Source organism: Saimiri boliviensis, chromosome 13, assembly GCF_048565385.1.
Source record: "Saimiri boliviensis isolate mSaiBol1 chromosome 13, mSaiBol1.pri, whole genome shotgun sequence".
NCBI classification, from domain to species: Eukaryota; Metazoa; Chordata; class Mammalia; order Primates; family Cebidae; genus Saimiri; species Saimiri boliviensis.
The window spans coordinates 77,405,312-77,430,163 of NC_133461.1; the positions used below are offsets into that span (position 1 = coordinate 77,405,312).

Consider the following 24,852-nt stretch of genomic DNA (forward strand, 5'->3'; position numbering starts at 1 on the left):
CAATTGCATATCCAAAGAAAGTTATATGGATATATAGATAGCAATACATGCACATATTTATATTCACTGCAGCATTGGTCTAATGGTAAAAACTCGAAATCACTTTCATGCGTGTCAAGAAGGGGTTGAACAGGTACATCGCTACAATTTTATGCTATGCTGCCGTTAGAAAAGAATGAAGGCTGGGTGGTGTGGTTCATGCCTACAATCCCAACAGTTCGAATGGACAAAGCAGGAGGATCCCTTGAGCCCAGGAGTTCCAGACTAACACGGACAACATGGCGAGGCCCGTCTCTACAAACTATTTTAAAAAATTAGCTGGGGATGATGGTGCACACCTGCAGTTCCAGCTACAACTCAGGAGGCTGAGGCAAGAGGATCACTTGAGCCCAGGAATTCAAGGTTGCAGTGAGCTATGATCCCACCACTACGCTCCAGCCTGGGTGACAGAACCAGATGCTGTCTCAAAAAAAAAAAAAAGAATGAAGATGAGGTCGATATCTACGTGAAAAATACTATACATTTTAAGTGAAAAAAGCACAGAACTTTACATATAATATAATCCCATTTCTGTAAATAATTTTTTATATGAAAAAGGTCTATAAGAATACATTCCAAACTGTTAACCACAGTTCTCTTAGAGCAGGGGAAGAGGGGTGATAATGGTGGATTTCACTTTCTAAGAGATGAATTCCATGACATTTCATTTTTTTTTTTTTGTATCAAGCATGCATGCATTTGGTTATTTAAAAAATAAAAAAAAATAAAAAAAGAACAGCAGGGAGGCCAGGCGTGGTGGCTCCCAGCACTTTGGGAGGCCAAGGTGGGAGGATCACCTGAGGTTGGGAGTTCACGACCAGCCTGACCAACATAGAGAAACCCCTTCTCTACTGAAAATACAAAATTAGCCAGATGCGGTGGTGCATGCCTATAATCCTAGCTACTGTAAATTTTATGTGAAAAAAGTACAGAGGAGGCCAAGGAAGGAGAATCCTTTGAACCCAGGAGGCGGAGGTTGCAGTGAGCCGAGATTGTGCCACTGCACTCCAGCCTGGGCAACAAGAGGGAAACTACGTCTCAAAAAAAAAAAAAAAGGAATGATTTAAATTTTTAATAAAATTTAAAATTTCCATGAGAAAGAAAATCATATTTCAGCCTTCGAGCTCATCCCTTACTAAGGAGGGAATATAGTGTGTACAGAAACAACTATCATAAAAGCCAGAAGCTGATACAGGCAGAGGACAGCAGAGATGAAATTCCCCGGGGAGATTATCAACCAGCTGTGGTTGAGAGGGGCGGGGGAAAATGCATGAAGCAGATGGCCCCCTGCAAAGACCTTGAAAGAAAGAAAGGTAAAAGTAAAATGTAGAAAGGTGAGGAAGGGGTGAGAATAGGTGGATTCCAGAAAAAGAGATGATCAGAGGCAAAGCACAGAGCAGGAGCACATAGGATCTATTCAGGGAAGCATGGCTGGTACAGTTCAGCTGAGCACGGGAGGACATAGGAAGGATTTTCATAGAGAACAAAACAGGAAAGAAAGGTAGCTGGAGGGTCTTTATTGCTAAGCTAGGGAGTCTGCACTTATTACTTCAGGCTTCAAGAGACACTGAAGGCTTTTGAGCAAGAGAGGGACGCAGCTGGAAGTGAACTGGCTGTGATTTCATAGTTACTGGCTGCCTAGTAACTAGACTCTGGCACCCGGCTACCTAGTTCTGACTCCTGACTGTCACTAATTAGCTGAATAGCCAGGGACCAGTGACTTCTCTGTGTGTCTATAAAATGGGAAAGGTCATGATGACAGATAACTGTCTCATACCATGGCATTTGGAATTCATGCTTTTAGGGAACATGGTAAGTGCTGACAACGCTAAATTTGAAACATCAGTATCATACCTTTGGATTTAAATCCTTGTATTTCATTTGAAACTTTTATCCCAAAGAGCTAACACTACGTGATAAATTATTAACTATTCTTTTTCCCCCACTCTCAGGGAATTAGAGATTTTTCATCTCATTTTACAGATGGAAGAACTTAGGTTTTAAGGAGAGGGATAGCATCTCAGAATCACACAGCCAGTCATGATCTGAATCCCTGAGTTCTGAATGGTAGTTCCATAATCCTTGCCCAGTACTTAAGGTTGTTTCTTAGCTCAAATTCTCAGAGCCTTGAGAGTAGGAAAATGGGGAGTGGCAGAAGCTTAGGAAATTTCTGTTTATAGGGTTAGGGAAACAGCAGTAAAGGACAGTGATAAAGTAAAATTTAAAAAGAGAAAACTCCAGTGGAACATTTGGAAGTCTGTAAAATCAAACTTGTAAAATATAAACAGGAGATATAAATATATACACACACATATACATATATACATACATACTTATAAATATATATACACACACATATACATATATACATACATACTTACACATGCTGAAGTTATTTCCTAGTCAAAAAGTTTGGAAAGCATTGCTGTACTGCTAAGTCTGACACTAATAGTGTCCCTTCTCGGCCTCAGAACTGAATGTGCGTGCTGTCCCCAGAAGTAACAGTCTGCTGGCCAAGAGCACCATTCCTGTTGATTCATGTGGATGGCATTGTTTTCCTATGAGTTTGAATACGTACAGTGCTCCACTCAGATTCCTGTATCGTCAGTGATGCCCTGCGATTAGAGGGAAGACCTGGGACTTCCCGGTTCAGAGTGAGAGAAAGAATAGGTGTTAATTTTGGATCTATGGCCATGGTTTAGCACTGTATTTGACTTTATTTTTGCTTAGACTAGTGAAATAATTTACTGCTTCCACACAGGGGCTATCTTAGTAAATACTTGTGGGTGAATATAGTCAAAGTTATTAACAAGAATAAACTCTTGCCAGTTGATTCTAAAAGATGCCTGTGGTAGTCAGAGAGGTGGGTTGACTTTTGCATCAGCGATTCCCAAAACAAGTTGATTATTACAAACCACAGAAAACAAAGAAAAGCAAAAAGGATATTTGGGCACATGAATTTATGTGCTTTTATTATTTTGTTAATAGGCAATATATGTACACAGTACAAAGTTCAAAAGATAGAAAAGAATGAAGTTGATGCTTCCCTGCTTGACCTCTCAATCCTGTGTTCTCACATACAAAGGAGTTACCAATTATTATTATTATTATTGAGACCAAGTTTTGCTCTTGTTGCCCAGGCTGGAGTGCAATGGTGTGATCTCGACTCATCTTAACCTTCACCTCCCAGGTTCAAGTGATTCTCCTGCCTCAGCCTCCTGAATAGCTGGGATTACAGGCATGCGCCTCCACGCCTGGCTAATTTTGTGTTTTTAGTAGAGACAGGGTTTCTCTATGTTGGTCAGTCTGGTCTTGAATTCCCAACCTAAGGTGATCTGCCTGCCTCAGCCTCCCAAAGTGCTGGGATTACAGGGGTGAGCCACCACACCTGACCCCAATTATTTTTAAAAATACCAAATAGCAACAGTGAAAAGCAGTATTTCTTCTACCCATGTTCTCAAACATACTGTTGCTCTTACCAGAGATTGTGTGTGGGGTGTGTGTGTGTGTGTGTGTGTGTGTGTGTGTTTAATACTAAATATTCAGTTTTGCAAGGATATACCTAAAAATGTTAACAGTAATTATCTGAGTGTAGGTGACTTTAAAAATCTTCTGTTTTTCTGGGTTTTCCAAGTTTTTCTTTGATACACATGTATTATTTTATGATTCAAGAAAAAGAAAACATTCATTTTACAAGTAAATAGTTTTTACTGCGAAATTACTTCAGCACTTTTACAGACGTTTTGTGATTTAAAAACAACATAGAAGGCCAGGCATGGTGGCTCATGCCTGTAATCCCAGCACTTCGGGAGGCTGAGGCAAGCGGATCATGAGGTCAGTAGTTCAACAAAATAGTGGAACCCCATCTCTACTAAAAATACAAAAAATTAGCCAGGTGTGGTGGTGTGCACCTGTAATCCCAGCTACTTGAGAGGTGAGGCAGGAGAATCGCTTGAACCCGGGAGGCAGAGGTGGCCGTCAGCTGAGATGACACCATTGCACTCCCACCCAGGCAGCAGTGCGAGACTCTGTCTCAAAAATAAATAAATAAAAACAACATAGAGGCCTGGTGCGGTGGCTCACACCTGTAATCCCAGCACTTTGGGAGGCCAAGGCGGATTGATCACGAGGTCAGGAGTTCGAAACCAGCCTGACCAACATGGTGAAATGTCGTCTCTATTAAAAATATAAAAATTAGCTGGGCATGGTGGCACAGGCCTGTAATCCCAGCTACTCAGGAGGCTGAGGCAGGAGAATTGCCTGAACCTGGGAAGTGGAGGTTGCAGTGAGCCAAGATGGTGCCACTGCACTCCAGCCTGGGTGACAGAATGAGACTTTGTCTCAAAAAAAAAAAAAAAAAAAAAAAACAAACAAACAAAAAAAACCCTACATAGAATTAACGTCAGTCTCAAAAAATACTTGAAGATACTTGCCATGTCTGGATGCAGTGACCTATACCTGTAATCCCAGCACTTTCAAAGGCCAAGGTGGGTGATTACTTGAGCCCAAGAGTTTGAGATAGCCTGGGCAACATAGCAAAACTCCATCTCTACAAAAAGTTTTAAAAAATCAGCCAGCTGTGGTACCATGAATGTATAGTTCCAGCTACCTGGGAGGCTGAGGTGGGAGGATCATTTGAGTTCAGGGGGTTGAGGCTGTGGTGAGTGATGACTGTGCTATTGCACTCCAGCCTACCCTGGAGGACCACAGTGAGGCCCTCTCTCAAAAAAAGAAAGAAAGAAAATGCTAGTCTGCAGATACATTTTTCAAAAAATTTTAGTCAGTTTTGTGTCCATTCACATTAAAACTCCTGCTCCTGGAAAAGAGATACAAAACCTAGTTAGCAGCTTGTACTTCGAGTCCTAGTGAAACTCAGCATGAGTCACTGGAGACAAGTAACTTGCTCAGGAATCTTCTTTCAAATTTCATCACAATTTGTGTGATGACTCCACATGTCCATCATACTACATTAAAACTAAGTGTAGCACCAGGCTGGGGAATTAAGGCCAGTCCAGCTTGAATCCTTCATTTAGCAATTAAACTATCACAGACTAAATTTATCCTTACACCTGATATTTAATGATGCTGCAGGTGTTTTAATTGCCTGAATGACCAAATGCACCCTTCAGTGTCGGAATTTGTCACAGTTCCAGCTCCCTAAGAAGACATATAGGAACATGGTCACCTTTCTGGCAACTTCAGTCTCTGGAACAGAACTCTGAACTCATAAGGTAAGAAGAGAAGGGCCTCTGAGTAGCTAGCCAAAGTTCTAGGAGCCTTTCTTCGGTTTGATTATTGATTCCAGTTGCCTATCTAATTTCAGACAGCCTGGCACTATGGTTTCCCAGCCCTCAGCAGATCAGAAACCTCAGGAGAATGGAAGAGCCATTGGAGAAGTGGGTGAGAGGGTGTGGAGGAGTGCATGGTTTTATCCAGTTCATTCCTATGTTCATAAATGGGATCGCTGAAAACTTAACTAGCATTCCCATAGGTTGCATGTGCTCAAGACAATCTTCATCATTCCCGGGGGTGACCTTGGAGTAAGAAGTGGCCTAGACTTGTAATCCCAGCACTTTCTGTGATCAGTGCCTTTGTTTTAGGTGGAAAGTGCTATGTGGTTTTGCTGGTAGGAGGGGCGGCCTTGGGTTGGGGGTTGGCGGTGGAGATCATCTTTGCAGTCATAAGAGCAGCCTTAATGATTCACTCATGCCCTTTTATATTCTTAAGATATTATATCATGTGCATTATGGGTTTTTTGTTTGTTTGTTTGTTTGTTTTTTTGAGATAGAGTCTTACTCTGTCGCCCAAGCTGGAGTGCAGTGTTGTGATCTCTGCTCACTGCAACCTCCGCCTCACAGGTTCAAGTGATTCTCCTGCCTCAGCCTCCAAGTAGCTGGGACTACAGGTGCGCGTTACCACACCTGGCTAATTTTTGTATTTTTAGTAAAGACAGGGTTTCACCATGTTGCTCAGGCTGGTCTCGAACTCCTGACCTTGTGAGCTGCCCGTCTCTGCCTCCCAAAGTGCTGGGATTACAGGCGTGAGCCACTGCGCCTGGCCATGTATCTTTTTCTTAATGAAAAATGTTTTTAATTAATGTTCATAAGACTTTACAAATATAAAGCCTGGGAAAAGTGTGCAAATTAAAAATACTGTACCACATTGAGAAAAACCACAATGAGCTATACTTACACATATATCAGCATGGCTAAAATGAAAAAGGGTGACAGGCCAGGTGTGATGGCTCACGCCTGTAATCCCAACACTTTGAGAAGCTGAGGCAGGCAGATCACTGGAGACCAGGAGTTTGAGACCAGCCTGGGCAGCATGGCAAAACCCCGTCTCTACAAAGAAAAATACAAAAATTTGCCAGGAGCGGTGACATGTGTCTGTAGTCCCAGTCACCCAAGGGGCTGGGGGAGGAGAGTTGCTTGAGCCCAGGAGTTCAAGGCTGCAGTGAGCCATGATCACACCACTGCACTCCTGCCTGGTGACAGAGCAAGACTTTGTCTGTGAAATAAATAAATATAAGTACAAATAAACATAAATAAACATGCAACTGTCGTAGGACCCAGCAATTGCTCTTCTGGGCATTTATCCCAGAGAAATGAAGACTTATACCGTATTTGCACAAAAATCTATACAGGAATGCTTATAGCAGCTTTACTCATAATAGCCCCAAACTGGAATCAACCCAGATGTCTTTCTGCTGGTGAATATCAGACAAAATGTAGTTCATCATACCATGGAATACTATTCAGCAATAAAAAGGAACAAACTATTGACCTACACAGCAACCTGGATGAATCTTCAGAGAATCATGCCAAGTGAAAAAAGCCGATCAAAAGGTTACATACTGTATGATTCCATTTATAGAACATTTTGAAATGATAAACATATAGAAATGGAGAACAGATTTGTTTATACCAAAGGTTAAGAAGCGGGTATGGGGCCGAGCGCGGTGGCTCAAGCCTGTAATCCCAGCATTTGGGAGGCCGAGGCGGGTGGATCACGAGGTCGAGAGATCGAGACCATCCTGGTCATCATGGTGAAACCCCGTCTCTACTAAAAATACAAAAGCTGAGGCAGGAGAATTGCTTGAACCCAGGAGACGGAGGTTGCGGTGAGCCGAGATCGCGCCATTGCACTCCAGCCTGGGTAACAAGAGCGAAACTCCGTCTCAAAAAAAAAAAAAAAAAAAAAAGAAGCGGGTATGAGCTGGGCGCGGTGGCTCACGCTTGTAATCCTAGCACTTTGGGAGGCCAAGGTAGGTGGATCACCCGAGGTCAGGAGTTCAAGACCAGCCTGGCCATCATAGTGAAACCCCATCTTAAAAAAAAAAAAAAAAAAAAAGAAGTGGGTATAGTGGGAGGGAAGTACGTGTGGCTATAAAAGAACAGCACAGGGTTACTTGTGCTGATGGAAGTGTTCTGTGTCTTGGCTCATTCCATGTCAATATGCTGGTTGTGGTATCTCACCATGATTTACAAGAGGCTACCATTCAGAAAACACGGTAACGGGTGTGCAGGACTTCTGAATTATTTATTAGAATTGCATGTGAGTCTATAATTATCTCCAAATACAAAGTTTAATTAGAGAGTTTTAAAGCTAAAATATTTATTGTGAGTGTTCTGTGCTTAAATAGATGTTACCTATTTTTATTTTTAAAAATCACTTAAGGATGGATGCTGTGGCTTATGCTTATAATCTCAGCACTTTGGGAGGCTGAGGCAGGCAGATCACTTGAGTCCAGGTGTTTGAAACTGGCCTGGGCAACATGGCAAAACCCCATCTCTACAACAAATACAAAAAAATTAGCCAGGGCCAGGTGTCATGGCTCACGCCTATAATCCCACGCTTGTAACCCTAGCACTTAGGGAGGCCGAGGCAGGTGGATCTCTTGAGGCCAGGAATTTGAGACCAACCTGGCCAATGTGGTGAAACTCTGTCTCTACTAAAAATACAAAAAACTAGCGGGGCGTGGCGGTGTGTGCATGTAGTTTCAGCTACTTGGAAAGCTGAGGAGGAGAATCACCTGAGTTCAGGAAAGTCTGCAGTGAGCCATGATTGTGCCATTGCACTCTAGCCTGGGTGACAGAGGAGACCCTATCTCAAAAAAAAAAAATATATATATATATATATGTGTGTGTGTGTGTGTGTGTGTGTGTGTGTATGTATACACACACACATTTTATATATATATATATATATATATATATATATATATATATATAAAACTTACGGTGAACATATATCCCTCTTGATCCTGGTTAACTGAGGCATCCCTACTTATGAACTCCACAGAGTGGAGTGTCTTATGAACTGTGTTCATAAGCACAGTTTTGCACGTTGGGGCTGGCAATCCTTAAATTGTGGGGGCAAACATTCAGTTGTTAGTCCTGACCTAAAGAGCAGTGCTTCATTCCTCTGCCACCTCAACTGCTCCAACCCCTCTCACGTAGCTGCCCCATGAGCACTTCCTCTGCTCTTTGGGTGTATGGTTGCTTCCATCCATTTTTCCACCTACTTTAAGAGAAAGTTTCAACAGTTGGAGAAACTGCAACAGAACCTCAACTGGTATTTGAGCAAGTCTCTCTCCAGAAGACAGCAAGGCACATGTCAAGGTTGGTTAGTTTCAATGTGTTGCCATAAACTCTGCCATGGCTGTCCCTGATATTCCGAAGGTGACATCACAGTAGCGAGCATTACATTCAGAAGCAAACGTTACAGCAGAAGTCTGCTAGAATGCAGCTTGTAATTATGTGTTCCTGAGTACACCATGAGTCAAATTGGGGCCTCCGAAATGTAACTGCATATTCTTGAAATAGTTCAGCCAGGAGGTCTAGGGGCTGATTTATTTCTGGTTTCTCCAATTTAAGTCCCTGTGTTTGTGACCCTGTAACTACTAGCCAGTTCAGAGTAGAAGGTCCGCATAGTGAGCTATGAAGAACTTCGGGCTACGAATCCTCTGAAATGGTAGGGACAATGGTGTCTACAATTTCTATTGTTCAAGGCTGTAAAGGATTGGGAAATAGAAGTACGATGTTGTGAGCAGGAATGTTAGTAAGAGGATGATAGAAAGCAACAGTCTTCAGCCAGTGTGGTGGCTCACGCCTGTAATCCCAGCACTTTGGGAGGCCACGGCAGGCAGATCACCTGAGGACAGGATTTCAAGACCAGCCTGGCCAACATGGTGAAACCCCATCTCTACTAAACATATACAAAAATTAGCTGGGCATGGTGGCGGGCACCTATAATCCCAGCTACTCGGGAGGCTGAGGCTGGAGAATTGCTTGAACCCAGGAGGCAGAGGTTGCAGTGAGCCGAGATTGTACCACTGCACTCCAGCCTGGGTGACAGAGTGAGACTCTGTCTTTAAAAAAAAAAAAAAAGCAACAGCCTTCAGACTTTTCCTTACCTACACCCCCTAAAATGCTGAAAAACTATGTATCTCTTCACACACTTGTAAGTTTGACATCTGTAACTTTTAATAGTAGCTTTAAGTGGTCACAAAGATGTATTCTGTAGTTGTTAGCATGGGATGTTTTGAAATAAAACTGTCATATCACTTTTTTTAATGTATCCAATAGAATCTAAGCACAGTAGTAATATGACACCATCATTCATTTTTAAAATTGAAGAAGCAGTCCTTTGACAGCCAGAAATGTTAAATCATCCCCTTTCTTTCTTGAGCTATACTTTCATCCCACTTCTCCTAAAGAATTGTATCCAAGTGTCAGCTATTTTTATGCTTGAACATCTTTTATTGATTGCCCTATGGTATTTTCTGAAACAAAAATGCATATGTAAATTGATTTTACAGTGTTAAAAATCATCCTGTGTCCATAAGGCTCTAAGTGTTAAAACTGTTTTTGAGACTAAGTCGTCATTACAGTTATTAATAACAAGATAAAAATATATTTTATTGATAAACACAAAACCAGTAAAATAGCATTAGAAATTATTCTCTTCATGAGATGGATGAGAATGAATTTTTAAATACATGTATGCTTATATATTTACTTACATGCATCTATAGTTAACAAGTATATATAATGAGGTTAGGTATTCATCAATTAATATTACTTATTACAATAATGAGCAGGATGTAGTGTCAATATTTTCCCTACTTCTTTTTTTTTGGTTGTTGTTGTTGTTGTTGTTGTTGTTGCAGAAAGTGATTTATTTAGGCAGAGAAAGAGAAAAAGAAAGAAAGAGCTTCCATGAGATCGTGGAAGGGGATCCAGATATGGAAAACAGCTGAGAGAGAGAGAGCAGAAAGCAAGCAGAGAGAGTTTGGAGGAAGCTGGGCACAGCACTGTTTTTAAATTTGGCCAGGGGTTCCTGCAGAATCTCCAAAACCCCCACAGCCCAGTGCCACTGCTCCTAGTGTTTCCTTAAAGGGGCAGGACAGATTGCAAGCAAGAGAGGAGCATCCAATACAACTTACAACTCCGAGGCTTGCACCTCCTCCTGGCTGGCTCACCAATATTTGTGACCGAATTTTGGGCAGCAGGGGAGGCTCAGCTCCCCTGAGAGGATGTTCTTCCAGGCCCTTTGTCTGTCACTCACCCAAGAATGGGAGGGAGGACCCCGCCGGGCATGGTACAGTGCCAAGTAAATATCGGACCCCAAAGAGTTTTGCAAAAAGTGATTTTAGGCAGAGACAGAGAAAAAGGAGAAAGAAAAAGAGCTTCCACGAGATCATGGAAGGGGATCCAGATATGGAGCCCTCCCTATTTCTTTATCTTTCTTTCTTTTAATTTTGAGATTGAGTCTGGCTGTGTATCCCAGGCTGTAGTGCAGTGGCACAATCTCTGCTCACTGCAACCCCCGCCTTCTGGGTTCAAGTGATTTTCCTGCCTCAGCCTCCTGAGTAGCTGGAATTACAGGTGCCTGCCACCATGCCCATCTACTTTTTTATATTTTTAGTAGAGATGGGATTTCACCATGTTGGTCAGGCTGCCCTTGAACTCCTGGCCTCAATTGATCTGCCTGCCTCGGCCTCCAAAAGTGCTTGAATAACAGGTGTGAGCCACTGCTCCTGGCCCTAATACTTTCCCTATTTGCTTTTTTTTTTTTTTTTTTCAGACAGAGTCTCACTCTGTTGTGAGGCTGAATGAAGTATAGTGGCATGATCTCAGCTCACTGCAATCTCCACCTCTCGGGTTCAAGTAATTCTCCTGCCTCAGCCTCCTGAGCTGGAATTACAGGTGCATGCCACCACACCCAGCTAATTTTTTTTTTTTTTGTATTTTTAGTAGAGACAGAGTTTCACCATGTTGGCCTTGATCTCCTGACCTTGTGATCCACCTGCCTCAGCCTCCTAAAGTGCTTGGATTACAGGCATGAGCCACCACACCAGGCTCTATTTCTCATTTTTTAAAATTGTAAGCTCTGAGCAGCTTTGTTCACATTAATAAGTAGATGAGGCTGCAAGGACTTTGTTTTGACAATGTCCAGGGCTGACAAGAGGCAAGAAAACTGGGACATAACCAAGAAAGGCTTATGACTTCAAAAGGGATCCTGGAATGACTAAATCCACTTTTGCCAGGGAACCTGAGATCTGTTTTTCAGCAGGGCGGTATCTGGTAACATCATTCAATTCTGTTAGAGATCTCCTTCAAAAATGATTCTGTGGGGAGGCTTTGCATGCATGGGGTTGGGAGGTATATGGAAACACTCTCTATTTTCCATCCAGTTGTGCTGTGATCCCAAAACTGCCCTACAAAATAAAGTTTTGTTTGTTTCAAACAAAGTCTCACTCTGTCACCCAGGCTGGAGTGCAGTGGTGTAATCTCAGCTCACTGCAGCCTCTGCCTCCCAGGTTGAAGCAAGTCTCCCACCTCAACCTCCCAAGTAGCTGGGATTACAGGCACTCCCCCGCCCCACCCCCGCCACACCTGGCTAATTTTTGTATTTTTGTAGAGAAGGGTTTTGTCATGTTGGTCAGGCTAGTCTTGAATTCCTGGCTTCAGGTGATCCCTCGGCCTCAGCCTCCCAAAGGGCTGGGATTATAGTTGTGAGTCACCACGCCTGGCCAATAAAGTTTATTCTTAAAAAAAACAGTTATTCTAATGATTGATCTATTTGCAGTCAATTCAGTTAGGTTTTTCTCCAAATTTTATGCAGAGCAATGAATTGGTAACAGCTTAACCTGTGAAAGGATTTGTATCTCAGTTAGAAAAGTCTTCCCTGTCTAAACATACACACGGATATTTCTTTGTCCCTTGCCTTGGCCCTGAAGGTTTTTACAACCCAGGGCCATGTCTTTCTTTCCCTTTTTAGAAGTGAGAGAGGGCTGTTAGAAAAGTAGAGGTGGGAAGACAGAAGCCAGTGTGAACTGGCCCCCTCTGCATCTCAGGCAGCTCTAGACACCGATTCCCTTAAAACCTTGCCCTCTGGGTACCCACTGTTTAAACACCACTGTAGAGGTGATTCAAGAACTGCCTCAAATGCACAGAATCCTCATGTCAGAGTTTTAGTCATTTGCTGTTTATCTGAAATTCAAATTTAACTGGGTGTCCAGTATTTGTCTGGGAATCCTATGCAACCCAAGTCATTCTTTTGAAGAGATGAGAAAAACCAATACCTAAAAAGTATACAGGCTGGGAACTGTAGCTCACGTCTATAATCCCAGCCCTTTGGGTGGCCAAGGCAGGTGGATTACTTGAGCTCAGGAATTTGAAACCACCCTGGGCAACATGATGAGACTCCGTCTCTACAAAAAATTAAAAAATTAGCCGGGCATGGTGGCTCGCACCTGTAGTCCCAGCTACTTTGAGGCCTGAGGCAGGAGAATGGCATGAACCCAGGAGGTGGAGGTTGCAGTGAGCCGAGATCACACCACCGCACTCCAGCCCGGGTGACAGAGTGAGACCCTGCTCAAAAAAATAAATAAAAATAAAAAGGAGGCCGTTCTTCTCCAAGGGTCTTTTCCCTTTCCCTCTGCCCAATTCTCAAATGCGTTTATTGTTTTCTTGCCTTTCACAGAGTGCCCCATTTCTATCCCACCCCACGATCTTTTTTATCATCCTTCTTACCCAAAGCAAAACGTAAGCAGAAAGAATGACAAAACTGCCAAGGCTGCTGAAGGGAAGAGGCTCCTGGAGGAAACCCGGGTGAGGAAGGGGGTTTGAGAGGTGCCGAGAGAAACAGGCAGGGCGCCTCTGCCCCGTCATCGCAGAAACAGAGGCGAAAAACAAGGAGGGACAGCAGAGGTTTCTTCACAGCAGACACTGTACTGACGTAAAATGTGTGAATATTCTCCTTTACAGTCTAGCCTGTAGATGCGTAATAAAAAGACTCGAGTCCGACTACGTCTGAGAATCCTTGGCACTCTCCGGATCTGTTCCGTTAGGAATGATACTGACCAAGCCGTCTGGCTTTTTCTTCCACCTTCAGTTCCCATTCACTGCTGCTGCCCTCTCTCACCCCCTCTCGTCTCCCAAGCACCAAAAATAATTGGAATTTCAAGCCTTTTTTTGGCCTTCCTGTGGATGTGGGAGGACCTCCTTTGGGAATTGTTCTGGTTCTAGTCAGCTCCATCTGTAATTTGGCAAAATGCGCCCTACCCCCACCTTTTCTTCTTAATATAAGCAGAGTTCGGATCCCCACCTCAAAATATGTGGTTCTCAAGGATAACCAAAGTGGTAAGATCCCCCCCAGGGACCCTCCCAGGCAGCCCCTGAGGGTCTGAAGCCTCCACTCACCCCGCCCCTGGTTTCAGAAAAACAGCTCTCTCTGAAGAAACGAAGCAGCTCCTCCCTAGCCAGCAACAGCTTTAAAGGGCAAGGTGATTGCATGGAGGAGGCAGGAGAGATCTGTGCTCTTCAGTTCAGAGGAGCCAAGGCAAGTTCCTGTTTCAAAGACAGTTTTAACAACTGATCAAGTTCAGTGAGTTCTCTCTCGCGCCGCACCCCCCACCCCCGTGTGTGTGTGTGTGTGTGTGTGTGTGTGTGTGTGTGTATTTTCCTTCTCATCAACTCACCTGTCGCTTCTCACCAACTCACCTGTCCCTTCTATGGTCCTCTGGGGAATAGGTGACTTTCCTTTCTGAAAAAGCCTGTCGCCCAGGCTGGCCTCAAATTCCTGGGCTCAAGCCATCCTCCCTCCTGGGCTTCCCAAAGCAGTGTGATTACAGGTGTGAGCCACCTTGTCTGTCTATTGAAATGCATCTTTATTAAAAGTCAAAATATAACCAGGATCTCTAGATCTAACCAGTCCCCCTGACACCTGCCCCCCACCCATTTCTGCTCCGTCTTAGCCCTTCCTTAGCTAGCATCTCTAGACTCTGGTAAATATTTGTTATCGACAAGAAAAAGGAAAGGGAAAAAAATGAGAACAAGAAAAAAAGACTGCACACCTAAGAGTGTTCTATGGTTTGGGACAGTTTCATTTTTCTTTATTTTGTTTTTAAGGTCTTAAAGGTTTCTCTTTGAAAAGACAAATATCACAGAACATACAGAACTGCTCTGAAAATGCAACTTCACTCAATCATCATTGGTCATTAGAGGAATACAAATCAAAACCATGTTGAGATACCATCTCACGCCCGTTAGAATGGCGATCATTAAAAACTCTAGAGACAACAGACGCTGGAGAGGATGTGGAGAAATAGGAACGCTTTTACACTGTTGGTGGGAGTGTCAATTAGTTCAACCATTGTGGAAGACAGTGTGGTGATTCCTCAATGACCTAAAAATAGAAATCCCATTTGACCCAGCAATCCCATTACTGGGTATATACCCAAAGAAGTATAAATCATTCTATTATAAAGACCCATGCACTCGTATGTTTATTGCAGCACTTTTTACAATAGCAAAGACCTAGAATCAACCCAACTGCCCATCGACAATAGACTGGGTAAAGAAAATGTGGCACATATACACCATGGAATACTATACGTATTTTAAAAAATGTGTTCATGTCCTTTGCAGGACATGGATGAAGCAGGAAACCATCACTCTCAGCAAACTGACACAAGGATAAAAAAACAAAACACCGAATACTCTCATTCATAAGTGGGTGTTTAACAATGAGAACACATGGACACAGGGAGGGGAACACCACACACCAGGGCCTGTCGGGGGGTGGGGGGCTAGGGGAGGGATAGCATTAGGAGAAATACCTAATGTAGATGACAGGGTGATGGATGCAGCCAACCACCGTGGCATGTGTAAACCTGTATAACAAACCTGCATGTTCTGCACATGTGCCCCAGAACTTAAAGTACAATTTAAAAAAAGTAATAAGAGAAAAAAGAAAATGCAACTTCATTTGTAAAACACTGCATCAAAATATTACATGGTCATGTAATCTAATGAACTGAACATGTATTCATGAAATTTAAAAAATACTAAGCAATGCATTGAAAAAAGCATGGTAAAAAAAGACAACTCATATAGTTAAATAAAAATTACAAGGGTCCTGAACCAATCAATGGTTGGTAACAATGTCATTCAGAAATGCCTTTAGGGACTATTTATTTCTGCATGCCTAGTTCACGAAGAAACCGTTTGAACTTGTGAGGTAGATAATGCTGAATTAATTTTACACCTCAGAGATACAAGTTCACCGTACTTAAAGCTCTTGTTAGGCCAGGCGCCGTGGCTCACTTCCAGCACTTTGGGAAGCTGAGGTGGGTGGATCACCTAAGGTCAGGAGTTGTAGACCAGTCTGGCCAACATGATGAAACCCTGTCTCTACTAAAAACACAAAAAATTAGCCGGGCATGGTGGCGGGCACCTGTAATCCCAACTACCTTGGAGGCTGAGGCAGGATAATCACTTGAACCTGGGGTGGGGGGCGGTGGGCAGGGAAGGAAGTTGCAATGAGCCAAAATCACACCATTGTACTCCAGCCTGGGCAATAAGAGTGAAACTCCATTTCAAAAAAGAAAACATAAAAAGCTCTTGTTGATGCTGGAATTAGTTACTCCACGGTAAAAGACAACAGTCAACTAATAAGAATAGCGTGACATAGGATATGTAACAATTTCACCATGCATATACTCACTTTCTGTTTCCTGGTTTTATATATATATATATATATATTTAATATATTTTTAAATTAAATTAAATTTTTATTTTTGAGATGGAGTCTCGCTTTACGCTTTAGTAAGCCCATTTATTTTAAAATTTAATGTAAATCTAGAATATTTTAACTTTTTATACAAACAACTTTAAAAATAGCCACTTGGTATTTTACACACAAAACATTTAAAAGAAAATCCCTAATTTAGAGTGACTTAAGCTTCACATTCCAGCCGACAGTGGCAGGGAGGAAGACAGCTGTGGGCAGCAGAGGCCTTGGGTGGTCAGCGCTGACCCCAGTCCCTCAGCCCACCCTCTCCAGCACAGGGAATATCTTTAGGCTTATTTTTCTTCTGCAAATAAAATGTCTACTAAAACATGTTTCTCTCTCTTTTTTTTTTTTTTCCAAGATAGGGTCTCACATTGTTGCCCAGGCTGTAGTGCAGTGGCACAATCACAGCTCACTGCAGCCTCAACCTCCTTGGGCTCAGGTGACCCTCCCACTTCTGCCTGGGACTACAGGCATGTGCTACCACATGAGTATCTGGGTATCTGGGACTACAGGCATGTGCTACCACGCCCGGCTAATTTTTATATTTTTTGTAGAGACAGGGGTCTCACTATATTGCCCAGGCTGGCCTCAAACTCCTGGGCTCAAGTCATCTGCCCACTTTGGCCTCCCAAAGTTCTAGGATTACAAGTGTAAGCCACCACACCGAGCCTAAAACTTGTTTCCAAGGGTTGGAAACCTCTTTAGGGCTATTCTTTCAAGGCAAAGGATTTGGTTCTGCTTAAAACTTGAGGAGTGGGGAATCCATGTTCTCCTTGTCAGCCTTGGGGCTCAGCTGGATCAGAGGGGAGCTCAGGTCTATGAGCTGTCACACCACCGGTGAAGGTTTTGCCACATTTTTATTCATGTCTGGGGTGTTTATCATGAGGTCGATCAGAGGCCTGCTTTCAGATTTCATAGGCACATTTGCTTCTGGGGTATTGCAGAAGTCGATGAGAGACAGGTCAACACGGGGCTGGCCTGCAGCATCTGTGGTGACCATGAGTGGGTCCAGTTTGATATCTACAAGAAGAGCCTCAGTAGGGGCTGCGTCTCCACCGGGCCTGGCTTCCTCCTGAACCGCTTCTGTGCTGGTGCTTTTGGAAACAGTAGAATCGCTTTCTTCCGGAGAAAAGTGAAGTGCCTGAGGCACACGGGAAGGAGGAGAACCCCCATCAGGAGACATGCCCACCGGCCTGGAATCTGCCTTTCCGTTGCTCTCCCTTGTGGGTTCAGTTCTCATTGAAGAGTTCTTGCGGGGCTCAGAGTGAAGTCTCCGAGCTGGCACACACAGGGGCGAGGCCACAGCCCGGGGCATAGTTTTGGGGGTCATCGGTAGAAGACCAGAGAAGCGCCGGCTGGTGGCTGTGGGCAAGGCTGACGTACGCCGTGTGCTCAACAGGCTTTGTGGTGCTGGCGCACGTGAGCATCTAACGGGGGTGGTGTGGACAGTGACCCTGCCAGCTGACGAGCATGACTGTGGCCGCTGTGTCCGAGAGAGCTTTGGTGTGGCCCTGTCTGGGGAGTCACCTAGAGAAAACTTAGGAATTTTAAATTGATTTGCAGGAGTAGGCATAACCTTTGTCTTGGAATTTAGATAGGAATCTCGCCATCTTATACTTCTGGATCAAGTTGCTATTCACGAAGCTATGGAACAGCAGACCATATCCATCACTAAAGCAGGAGTGAAGGCTACTCTTAACGCCTGGACGTCCATTTTGGCAGCAGCAAACCCAATCAGTGGACACTATGACCGATCAAAATAATTGAAACAGAATATAAATTTGTCAGCTCCCATCATGTCCCGATTTGATCTCTTCTTTATCCTTGTGGATGAATGTAATGAAGTTACAGATTATGCCATTGCCAGGCGCATAGTAGATTTGCATTCAAGAACTGAGGAATCAATCGATCGTGTATATTCCCTTGATGGTATCAGAAGGTATCTTCTCTTTGCAAGACAGTTTAAACCCAAGATTTCCAAAGAGTCAGAGGACTTCATTGTGGAACAGTATAAACGTCTCCGCTAAAGGGATGGTTCTGGAGTGACCAAGTCTTCGTGGAGGATTACAGTGCGACAGCTTGAGAGCATGATTCGTCTCTCTGAAGCCATGGCTCGGATGCACTGCTGTGATGAGGTCCAACCTAAACATGTGAAGGAAGCTTTCCGGTTACTAAATAAATCAATCATCCGTGTTGAAACACCTGATGTCAATCTAGATCAAGAGGAAGAGGTCCAGATGGAGGTGGATGAGGGTGCTGGTGGCATTAATGGTCTTGCTGACAGCCCTGCCCCTGTCAGCGGAATCAACGGCTACAGCGAAGACATAAATCAAGAGTCTGCTCCCAAAGCCTCCTTAACGCTGGTCTTCTCTGAGTACTGCCGAATCTCTAACCTTATTGTGCTTCACCTCAGAAAGATGGAAGAAGAAGATGAGTCAGCATTAAAGAGGAGCGAGCTTGTTAACTGGTACTTGAAGGAAATCGAATCAGAAATAGACTCTGAAGAACTTATAAATAAGAAAAGAATCATAGAGAAAGTCATTCATCGACTCACACATTATGATCATGTTCTAATTGAGCTCACCCAGGCTGGATTGAAAGGCTCCACAGAGGGAAGTGAGAGCTATGAAGAAGATCCCTACTTGGTAGTTAACCCTAATTACTTGCTGGAAGATTGAGATAGTGAAAGTAACTGATCAGAGCTGAGGAACTGTCGCACACCACCTCCTGGCTGGAGCTCTGGTAGGGACAGAAACGCTTCTGGAAGTGATGCTTCAAGATTTGTTTTCAGAAACAAGAACTGACCTGATGGTCCTGTGTGCCACATTTGTCACAAGCTTTTATACCAACATAGGCTTCAGCACTTCCTTTGGTGTGTTTCCTGTCCCAGTGAAGTTGGAACCAAATAATGTGTGGTCTCTATAAACAATACCTTTGTTTTGTTTTCATAGAAAAAGGCCCATTACTCTTAGGGTATGTGCTGTCTTACCAAGCAAATAGTTTTTTTGATTGCCAGCTACTGCTTTTATTCATCAAAATACAATAATTTGTTCTAAAAAAAAAAAAAAAAAAAAAAAAAAGGCGTTGCCCTCGAAGAGGTGCGGGCGGCTGGCGTCGTGTCCTGCGTCCATGAGGCAAGCTCGGAGGATCCCTGTAGACCTGTGGCACGGGAGGAGCCGGTGGAAAACCCTGAGGAGCTTGTGGCAGCCGCGGTTAAGAGATGGGGTCTTACTATGTTGCCCAGGCTGGAGTGCAGTGGCTATTCACGGGCGCGATCCCACTACTGATCAGCACGGGAGTTTTGACCTGCTCCGTTTCTGACCTGGGCCGGTTCACCCCTCCTTAGTCAACTTGGTGGTCCCTCACTCCCGGGAGGTCACCATATTGATGCTGAACTTAGTGCGGACACCCGATCGCCATAGCGCTCTACAGCCCAGAACTCCTGGACTCCAGAGATCCTCCAGCCTCAGCCTGGGACTACAGGCACGCGCCATCATGCCCATGGAAGCCAACAGAAGAGGGGTCCATTTGTACAATTAGGGCTGGAGTGATCCATGTTCCCATAGCAGTCCCTTTAACCTCACTTAAATGTGGAGGCTGCATAGATCACGAGTCTGAATACTACAAGCTACCTTTGCTTAAAAGGAACCACACCAGCAGTGATAGCTAACTGCTAGATTGCTCTCCAGCATGTCAGAGTTAACTTGAATTGCTTGAGTTGTGCTTCAGTTAATGTAGAGAATGTCACTGAATAACACATAACCGTTGAAGTAAAAAAAAAAAAAAAAAAGGGTGGAGTGCAGTGGCATGATCATGGCTCATTACAACCTCCACCTCCTGGGTTCAGATGATTCTCCTGCCTCAGCCTCTTGAGTAGCTAGGATTATAGGTGCACGCCACCACACCTGGCTAATTTTTGCATTTTTAGTAGAAACGAGGTTTCATCATGTTGGCCAGGCTGGTCTCAAACTCCTGACCTCGTGATCCGCCCACCTCGGCCTCCAAAAGTGCTGGGATTATAGGCATGAGCCACCTGCACCCAGCCTATATTTTGGTTTGAAATAAAGATGTATTTCAACAGCCAGGCAAGGTGGCTCATACTTGTAATCCCACTGCTTTGGGCAGCTCAGGAGGGAGGATCACTTGAGCCCAGGAGTCTGAGGCCAGCCTGGGCAATGTAGCAAAACTCTCACACTACAAAAAAGTTTTAAAAATTAGTCATGCATGATTCCACACCTGCAGTCCCAGCTACTTGGGAGGCTGAGGCACGAAAATTGCTTGACCCAGAAGGCAGAGGTTGCAGTGAACCTGGGAGGTGGAAGTGGAGGTTGCCTCTGGAGTAGCTGGGACTACAGGCGCCCACCACCACCCCCAGCTAACTTTTGTATTTTTAGTAGAGATGGGGATTCACCCTGTTGGCCAGGATTGTCTCGATCTCTTGACCTCAGGTGCTCTGCCCGCCTCAGCCTCCCAAAGAGCTAGGATTACAGGAGTGAGCCACCACACCTGACCAGTAAGGTGTATTTCAAACAACCATAGGTCAAAGTCTTTAATGGAGAAAGGAGAATAATAATAATAATAACAATCTTCTAAAACAATACTGCAATGGGCTTTTTTTTCCACCTAGTTTTCTTCCCCTGACCACAGGTTTTATAAAGCATAGTCAAAATCATGTACGTGTGATTGAAGGGACATTGGGCTGCAGGGAGTTGCAGGCCTTCCCCGAGCCTCCTGGGGATGGCTTGCTCCCAGGCTGACTAAATGGGCACCCATCACGTGTATATACGGGTGTATGTGCGTATGTGTATAACATGTATCTTGCAGCCAGTCATGGTGGCTCACGCCTATAATCTCAGCTCTTTGGGAAGCCCAGTGGATCATTTGAGTTCAGGAGTTTTAGACCAGCCTGGCCAACGTGATGAAACCCCACCTCTACTAAAAATACAAAAATTAGCTGGGTGTGGTCGTGGGCACCTGTAGTCCCAGCTACTTGAGAGGCTGAGGCAGGAGAATGGCTTGAACCCGGGAGGTGGAGGTGGCAGTGAGCAGAGATTACATCACTGCGCTCCAGCCTGGGCAACAGAGCAAGACTCTGTCTCAAAAAGTAATAATAAAATAAAACAAAATGTATCTTGCTTTTTAAAAAATAACCCAGATGACAAGATATAATTTTTGAAAATTATTTTTATTATTATGGTACATCATAGTTGTACATATTTATGGAGTACATATTATGATTTTTATTTTAGAGCTGGGGTCTCACTATGTTGTCCAGGCTGGTTTCAAACTCCTGGACTCAATCGATTCTCTCCCCTCAGCCTCCCAAGTAGATGGGATGGCAAGTGAGAGGCACAGTGCCTGGCACCTTTTTTTTGGCTAAGCATTGTCTTGTAAGCAATATTTTCCATCCAGCCTCAGCATTTGGATGACTATACGATACTCTTTTCCCAATTGTTGAACATTTAGGCCATTTCTAATTGTTCTCTATGTTACATATATAAATTATTTTAAAAATAATTGTCTATTAGTTTGCTAAGGCCACTATAACAAAGTACAACAGACTTAGGTGGCTTAGGCAACAGAAAGTTTTTTTCTCACTGTCTGCAGGCTGGAAGTCCAAGATCAGGGTGTGAGCAGGGCTGGTTTCTGCCCAGGCCCCTCTTCTGGGCTTGCCATTAGCCACCTTCTCCCTGTGTCCGCACCGTCTCTCCTCTGTATTTGGGCATCCCTGGTGTTTCTTTGTGTGTTCAAACTTCCTCTTCTTCTTCTTTTTTTTTTTTTTAATAAAGACAGGGTTTTACCATGTTGGTCAGTCTGGTCTTGAACTCCCGACTCAGGTGATCCGCCCGCCTTGGCCTCCAAAGGACTTGGATTATAGGCGCGAACCACCGCGCCCGGCCTCCTCTTACTTAAACACTGCTCAGACTGATTTAGGGCCCATTTTAATAAATTATTTTTAACTTAATCACATCTAAAGGCCCTATTTCCAAATACAGTCACATTTTGAGGTACTGGGTTTAGGGTGTTAACAAGTGAATTTGGGGTTGGGGGAGGCATAATTCAGTCCCATAACACATTCTGTTTAAATTTTTCTCACTTGCATTTCAGATCATTTTCTTTGGATAGATTTCCAGAGTGGGAATCGTTCGGTCAAATGATAAAAGTATTTTAAGACTTGAAAACTGCTTTTCCAAGGAATATAACAATTGGTACCACAGCAGCCTGCTTAAATTAAAAATAATAATAATAAGTGAGTGGGCTGAGTGCAGTGGCTCACACCTGTAATCCCAGCACTTTGGGAGGCCCAGGTGGGTGGATTACTTGAGGTAAGGAGTTCAAGACCAGCCTGACCATCGTGATGAAACCCCCGTCTCTACTAAAAGTACAAAATTTAGCTGGGCGTGGTGGTGGCAGGCACCTGTAGTCCCAGCTACTCTAGAGGCTGAGGCAGGAGAATTGCTTGAACAGAGGAGGTGAAGGTTGCAGTAAGCTGAGATTGTGCCACAGCACTCCAGGCTGGTGACAGAGCGAGACTCTGTCTGAGAAAAGAAAAGAAATACACCTTACTGGCGGGGGTGGTGACTCATGCCTATAATTCCAGCACTCTGGGAGGTTCAGGTGGGCAGATCATGAGATCAGGAGATGGAGACCTCTTGGCTAACATGGTGAAACCCTGTCTCTACTAAAAATACAGAAAATTAGCCAGGCATGGTGGCACATACCTGCAGTCCCAGCTACTTGGGAGGCTGAGGCAGGAGAATCACTTGAACCCAGGAAGCGGAGGCTGCAGTGAGCTGAGATTGTGCCACTGCACTCCAGCCTGGGTAACAGAGTGAGACTCTATCTTAAAAAAAAAAAGAGAAAGAAAGAAATACACCTTATTTAAATAAGCAGGTAAAATAAAGAACTCTATTTTAGCGGAGCTGTATGAATATAAGAGAGTAGACTTCTGAAAGGAAACAGTATTGTTTGGACTGAGGAGGTGGTTCTTGGTCTCAAGTGCACCAACTATATTGATAAAATTCTTGTTACATATCCACATGTTCAGTGCACCAGGTTAAAAGCTGTTCTGCCTGTCATACCTTCTTTTTTTTTGAAAACAGGGTCTTACTCTGTTGTCCAGGCTGGAGTGCAGTGGTACAATCACAGCTCACTGCAGCCTCCACCTCCCAGGCTCATTCAATCCTCCCACTCAGTCTCTGGAGAAGCTTGGACCACATGTGTATACCATCATGCATGGCTAATTTAAAAAATATATATATTTGTAGAGATGAGGTCTCACTACATTGCCCAGGATGGTCTCAAACTTAGAGACTCAAGTAATTCTCCTGCCTTAGCCTCCCAAAGTGCTGGGATTACAGGTATGACTCACTGTGCCTGGCCTACACATCATTCTTTGATTGGCCCCAGGTTGACTGAAACCCTTTGTCCTTTTCTCAGAGAGGACAGGCAAGGGCAGGTGTCTCTTACCTGGCCTTCTACACGCTATTCTCTGAGCTCTGCCATGATGGGTACCCATCGAGTCAGCCTGGGAGCAAGCCATTCCCAGGAGGCCTGAGGAAGCCTGCACGTCCCTGCAGCCCAGTGTCCCTTGTATCCATAGGAGAGATGTGTTCTCAGAAAGAAACCACACTCATGTCTCCTCCCCTTTGCAGCCATACCCGCTTTGTTTTTTTTTTTTCGAGACAGAGTCTTGCTCTTGTCACCCAGGCTGGAGTGCAATGGCACGATCTCGGTTCCCTGTAACCTCTACTTCCCGAGTTCAAGCGATTCTCCTGCCTCAGCCTCCCAAGTAGCTGGGATTACAGGTGCCCGCCACCATGTCCAGCTATTTTTTGTATTTTCAGTAGAGACAGGGTTTCACCATGTTGGCCAGGCTGGTCTTGAACTCCTGACCTTGTGACTGTCCACCTCAGCCTCCCAAAGTGCTGGGATGACAAGCGTGAGCCACTGCGCCCAGCCCATGGCCCTATCTTTCTGTCCTCCTTTGATGGATGTCTTTCCTTTGACTTCAGTCATCGTGAGTGTGCACAGCTCCTGAGTATGTGTCTGCTGCTGGGGCCTGTCTACTTCTCTCTAGATTGGTCTTCTGACTCCAAATGCCCCACACCTAATACACCTAAAATTAATCTTGTTGACTTTGCCTCATAAACGTCTCTCTCTTGCATTCCCTGTCTCTATAATAAAGACATAACTTCCACCCCGTCACTCAAGCCAGGAACTGAAATGTCATTGTCACTCCTTCTCTCTCACCACCCACGGCCAATTAGTCATCGAGCCGTATCGATTCCCACTGCCTACACCCCTTCCATCTCCTCCTCCCTGCTCCCGGCTCCTCCTCGCCTTAGTTCAGGCTCATGTTAGTCCCTGTTTGGGTCATTCACTCATTCGGGCTCTGGAGGCATGTGGGCAAATAAGACGGCAATGAGTCCTTCCCTTATGAAGTTTGTTTGAAGGCATGAAAGACAATAATCAAATGAAAGAAGTCCATGTTTATGATCTGTTAGAGCAATATGAAGAATGTAACTGTCTGCTTGAAGATGGGGAAATTAAAACAGACTGAGGAAATCGTTGAGAAGGAAGAGTCGTGGAGAGAGCTCAAAGACAAACACTCCAAACAAGAGAAACGGCGAACAAATGCAAGGCTCTGGGGTGAAAAGAGCTGGCCATATTGGAGGGGCTGTGGCCGCCATATTGCTCTGAGAGGGAAAGCAGAAGCACGTGGCG

At 44.2% G+C, this 24,852-nt stretch overlaps 1 pseudogene; it reads left to right on the forward strand.

Annotated features, from left to right (window-relative positions):
• The first annotated feature begins 17,752 nt into the window (after positions 1 to 17,752).
• On the forward strand, positions 17,753 to 19,115 carry LOC101043812 (DNA replication licensing factor MCM6 pseudogene; annotated as a pseudogene).
• The last annotated feature ends 5,737 nt before the right edge of the window (positions 19,116 to 24,852 follow it).